Source organism: Chrysochloris asiatica, unplaced genomic scaffold, assembly GCF_000296735.1.
Source record: "Chrysochloris asiatica unplaced genomic scaffold, ChrAsi1.0 scaffold00208, whole genome shotgun sequence".
NCBI classification, from domain to species: Eukaryota; Metazoa; Chordata; class Mammalia; order Afrosoricida; family Chrysochloridae; genus Chrysochloris; species Chrysochloris asiatica.
Genome location: NW_006408726.1, coordinates 2179700 through 2185307, shown reverse-complemented (window position 1 = coordinate 2185307; position 5608 = coordinate 2179700). Strand labels below are relative to the sequence as shown.

General features: G+C 37.4%; 1 pseudogene; it reads right to left on the bottom strand.

Moving 5' to 3' along the window:
* Positions 1-606: 606 nt before the first annotated feature.
* On the bottom strand, positions 607-1372 carry LOC102831554 (annotated as a pseudogene).
* Between the last annotated feature and the right edge of the window lie 4236 nt (positions 1373-5608).

The following is a 5608-nucleotide window of genomic DNA, read 5'->3' as shown; positions in this document are numbered from 1 at the left end:
ACTGGTGAGTGGAATGTGAAAGTTGGAGACAAAGAGGAAGAAACAGCAGTTGGAAAATATGACCTAGGCAATAGAAACAATGCTGGAGATCATGTGATAGAACTTTACAAGACCAATTATGCTGCAAATGCCTTTTTCCAACAGCATACATGTGGAGTTTACTGGATGGAATGCATTGGGATCAAATTTACTACATATGTGGGAAAAGATTATGGAGAAGTTCAATATCATCTGCCAAGATTATACTAAGGATCAACTGTGTAATAGACAATCAATTATTCATATGTAAGCTCAGGCTGAACTGAAGATAATTAAAATACTTTGTGAGAGTTAAAATATCATCTTGAGTATATCCTACCTGAATTTGGAGGCCACCTTAAGAACATATTTGATACACTTGACACTAATGACTTACAACAGAATAGTTATGGGATAACATCAAGAATGTGCAAATTGGACAATTTTGTTATCTATTATGAAATCAGAGGTCATTGCAAAGACAGGAAGTAAAGTCCAGCATGGATGTCAGAAGAGACTCTGAAATCTACTCTTTATTTATATTTTTTCCCTAAACTATTTATTATGCATGAATTTTACAAACATTATTTACATTAATGGTAACGGTGGAGTTGCGTCTTTTCCAAGCATCCCGGCCAGAACCACCAATAGTAACCTACTGATTCGATGTTACTTTGCTTTGAATTGAGAAATTGAAAAACTGATCTTCAAATTTATATAGGAAGGCAAGGAACCCAGAATAGTCAAAGGATGGGAAAGAAGAATAAAGTAGGCTGTGGTGGAACTTGTGGCCTTGGGGAAGCCATGGCTCTTGTGTCAAACCACACATCTCTCTGTGCTTGAGAACTGGCTTGGTGATCCACTGGATGTCAGGATTTCTTCTGATAGCTTTATGGAATGGATCAATGAGGATAACCTTAAAAAAATTTGTATGTGGAATCTTCATCTTCACCAACCCAGTTAAGAATTCACTCTTAGGGCCGGGTGCACAGTGGCATCCAGCTCGCTCCTCAACCGAAGTCTGAAGGATTCTAGCAAACTTCAGCTGGTTAGCACCATGATGAGGCTTGCCATAAGTTGCACCTTTAGGCCCTGAGCGCTTGTGGCCACCTCTGCGTACGCGAATCTGATGGATGACATAACCTTGCTTGGCCTTGTATCCCAATCTGCGCGCCTTATCTGGCCAGGTGGGACTGGCTGCCCTGTGCAGCTCAGAGAGTTGGCAGTACTGCCAACAGCTGACCTGCAGAAGAAATAGCATCACATCAGACTGCTTATTCCTGCATAGTTCCTGGATGTACTTGTAGCACTCATCTCGGCTTACCCTGATGGCTACCAGTTTGGTTCTACACATTCAATTTAGTGGCATGGGTTACGTTCTTTATGAGTTATATAACCGTTCTCACATATCCTTTTCTGTGTTTTTCCTAATTGACATAAACTCATTTCCCCCTATGGTTCCTTTCTAATCTGAGCTGCAGTTATAAATTTAATCCATATAGATAGTTCTCAAAAAGCATAATACTAAAGGCTGACCTTTTTTTCACTAGTTACGTGAAACCATTGTTCAGTTTTAAGGCGATTTCAGGGAATATGTTATGTTTAAGAATTAAAGATTACTTCATGACAGGGGTCCTTGCTGCTACAAAACTTAAGTACCTGAGAATTTGACATTATGTTCTGCATTGAAATTCTGTTCCCTTTTGATCAGCATTCTCCAATAAACTATTGAATCAAAATGTTGGTAATCAAAATGCCAGGTACCACATATTAATTCTGGCATCATGGGAAAGGAGGCAGTTGTTAATGCAGGTCATTTGCCACATGTTTCATATCCTTCTCTAATTGCTGACTCTCCTATTCCTGTTATTTCAGATGAATAAAAAATAATTGTCGTGCCTTAGATGACTGCTTACAAGCTTTTAAGAAACCAGGCATGATTCAACTAACTAGAAGGTAGAATCAAAACACTAAACATATTGTTTTTGTTGTTAAGTACCATTGAGTTGCTTTCAACTCATAGCAACTCTGCATAGGATTTGCAAGGAATGAATGGTAGGTTTGAACCACCAACTTTGTGGTTAGCAGTCCAGTACACCACTAAATACATTATTATTAGATCAATTAGCTGAGATGTCACCCATGAAATATCGACCTTAATATCTGTGATAAAGTTTTATGCCAATTTGACTGGATCTGAATACCCAGTAGCAATGTAATATAATCACTGGACTACTAACTGCTTCACTGGTTTTTCTTCTTTAGAGAGCCCATGATAAAACAAACATTCAAACCAAGGAACTAAATCCTATGAGGTGTCTGGTTGCACATAGCAGTCTCAACAACTATTTGTTTTGGTTTTTTTGTTGTTATAAGTGTAAATATATCTATCATACAACTTTTGCCAATGCAACTTTTTACATATATATATGTATATCTAATAGGCAACAATTAAGATAATTGGTTGTGCAATCTTAAGTAGCACAATTTTTATACCATTAATAAACTTTGATTTCTATGCATTTGTCTTTTCTTGTCTTTTCCTATATAAGTGAGATCATACAATATTCGCACCTTCGTGATTGAATTATTTCATTCAGTATGTTGTCAAGTTACATGCCTATTTCATTCAGTATGTTGTCAAGTTAGCATGTGTCAAGACTTAATTTCTCCTAATTACAGAGTATTATTAGTGAGCTCTGGTAGCATAGTTGGTTACGAGTTGGGCAGCTAACTTCAAGGTCAGCAGTTTGAAATTACCAACAATTTTGCAGGAGAAAAATGAGGCTTTCTGCTCCCGTACGGATATACAGCCTCAGAAACCCTGTACAGTGTCACTGTGAGTTGGAACTGATGGCACACAACCACCATCACTGCTGATTTTTATTACAATGTATGCATGTACACACATTTTGTCTGTCCATTCATATGTTAATGGGCATTTAGGTTATTTCTATCTTTTGGCTACTGTGAATAGTGTAACAATGTCTCTGCTTTCAACTCTTTTGGGTAAATGCCTAGAAATGGAATTGATGGGTCATTACCATAGTTCCATTGTCAGCGTTTTGAAAAAACATCACTGTTTCCACAGTGGAGAGTACTATTTGTCTTCCTACCAACAGGGATTAAAGATTCCAGTATAACCACATCCTTAAAATTTGTATTTTAACTCAGCTATCCTGTTTTTGTTGTTGTTAGGTACTGTGGAGTCATTTCTGGCTCTCAGCAAACCTATTTAAGACAGAACAAAACACAGCCAGATTTATTGCAATACTCACAATCACTGCTAGACTTGAGCCCATTGTTGCTGTCACTGTACCTATCCATGACTTTGCGGATCTTCTCTTTTTAACTACTCCTACACTTTACCAAGCATGATGTCCTTTTGCAGGAACTGGTCACTCCTGGTATTATGTCCAAAGTATGACAGACTGGCCATGCTGGCTTACAAGGAGCATACTGGTTGTAATTCCTCTAAAACAGATTCGTTTGTTCTTCTGGCAATCCATGGTACCTTTAATATTCTTCTCTAACATCATAAGTAAAATGTGTCAATTCTTCCATGATCTTTCTTATTCACTGTCCAACTTCACATGCATGAACTACTGAAAATACCATGGCGTGGGTCAGGCACACTTCAATCCTCAAACTGACATCCTTGCTCTTCTAACACTTTAAAGATATCTTGCACAGATTTTCCTGAAGCAATGTGTCCTTTGATTTCGTGACTGATGCTTCCATGAGTTGATGGTTGATCCAAGCAAAATGAAGTCTTTGGCAACTCCAATCATTTCCCCATTTATCATGTTATTCATAGCACCAGTGGTGAAGAGATATGTTTTCTTTAAATTGAGGTGTAACCCACACTGAAGGCTGCAGTCTTTGATCTTCACGAGGAAGTATTTTAAGTCCTCTTCAATTTCAGCAAACCAGGTTGAGCCATCTGCATATCACAGATTGTTAATGAGTCTTCTTCAAATCCTGATGCCAAGGTCTTTTTCCTATTTCTCAGCTTCTTGGATTATATGCTCACCCTAGAGATGGAATAAGTATAATGAAAGAATACAACCCTGCCACAACATTTCCTAATTTTAAACCAATCAGTGTCCCCTTGTCAAAGGACTACCTCTTTCTTGGTCTATGTACAGGTTCCTCATGAGCACAATTAAGTGTTCCGGAATACTCTTTCTCTGAATTATTGTCCATAGCTTACCATGATCCACTCAGTCAGTTTTTGAATAGCCCATAAAGCACAGGAAGACATCTTACTTATATTCTCTAATTTCAGCCAAGATCCATCTAACATCAGCAATGATATCCCTCATTCTACATCATGGTCTGAATCTGGCTTGAATCTCTGACAGCTCAAAGTCAATGTCCTATTACAGACATGTTTGAATTATCTTAAGAAAAATGTTACTTGCATGTGAGATTAATATTGTATGATGACTTCCACATTCTTCTTGGTCAGGTCTGTTTGGAATGGACACAAACAATGATCTCTTCCCATGGTGGCCAGGTAGCTATCTTCCAAATTTCTTGGCATAGATGAGTGAGTGCCTCCAATGCTGCATCAGTTTGTTGAAAGATTTCAGTTTGTATTCCATCAATTCCTGCAGCCTTATTCTTTGCTAATATCTTCAGTACACCTTGGACTTCTTCCTTCAGGACCATTGAGTCTTGATCATATGCCACTTTTAGAAATGGTCGAACATCAACCAGCCTTTTTGGTACAGTGACTCTGTGTATTCCTTTCATGTACTTTTGATGATTTCTGCATCTTTCAATATTTTTTTCCAAAGAATCCTTCAATATTTCAAGTCAAGGCTTTAATTTTTTCCTCAGTTATTTCAGCTTAAGAAATACTGAGCACGTTCTCTTGTTTTCCTAATTTCAGTTCTTTGCACATTTCTTTATATTACTTGACTTTGTCTTCTCCAGCTGCCCTTGAAAATTTTCTCCTCAGCTGTTTACCTTCTCATTTCTTCCCTTTCCTCTAGCATCTCTGCACTGGAGAACAAGTTAAAGAGTCCCTTCTGACATTCATTTTGGTCAGTATGCCCCTGACCTTATCTTGGCTGATGATATGCAGCTATTCCGCCATTTTTTCCCCCCACAAATGTAGTCAATTTGATTTCTGTGTATTTCATCTGGTGAGATCCATGTACTTATGTTGTTTATAAAATATATTTTAAATGAAGATGTCATTGGTCTTGCAAGATTCTATTATGGTGTCCATAGAATCATTTTTATCACCAAGGCCACATTTTCCAACTGATCATTCCTCTTTTTTTCCAACCTTTGTATTTAAATTACCATTATTTGTTGGTACATCTTAATTGCATGTTTGATCAATTTGTGACTGAAAAAGTTGGTAAAATACTTCAATTTATCATCACTTGCTTTAGTGGTTTGAATAATAGTGATATTAACTGGTCTTCCTTTTAGACATGGATAGTATCCTATCACAGGCATCATTATACTTCAAGATAGAGCTTGGAAGCTTCATTGATTCTGACTGCAAAACATCAATCCTCTTCAATTTGTCATTCTCAGCATAGTAAACCAGATTGTCAGAATCAAAATGACC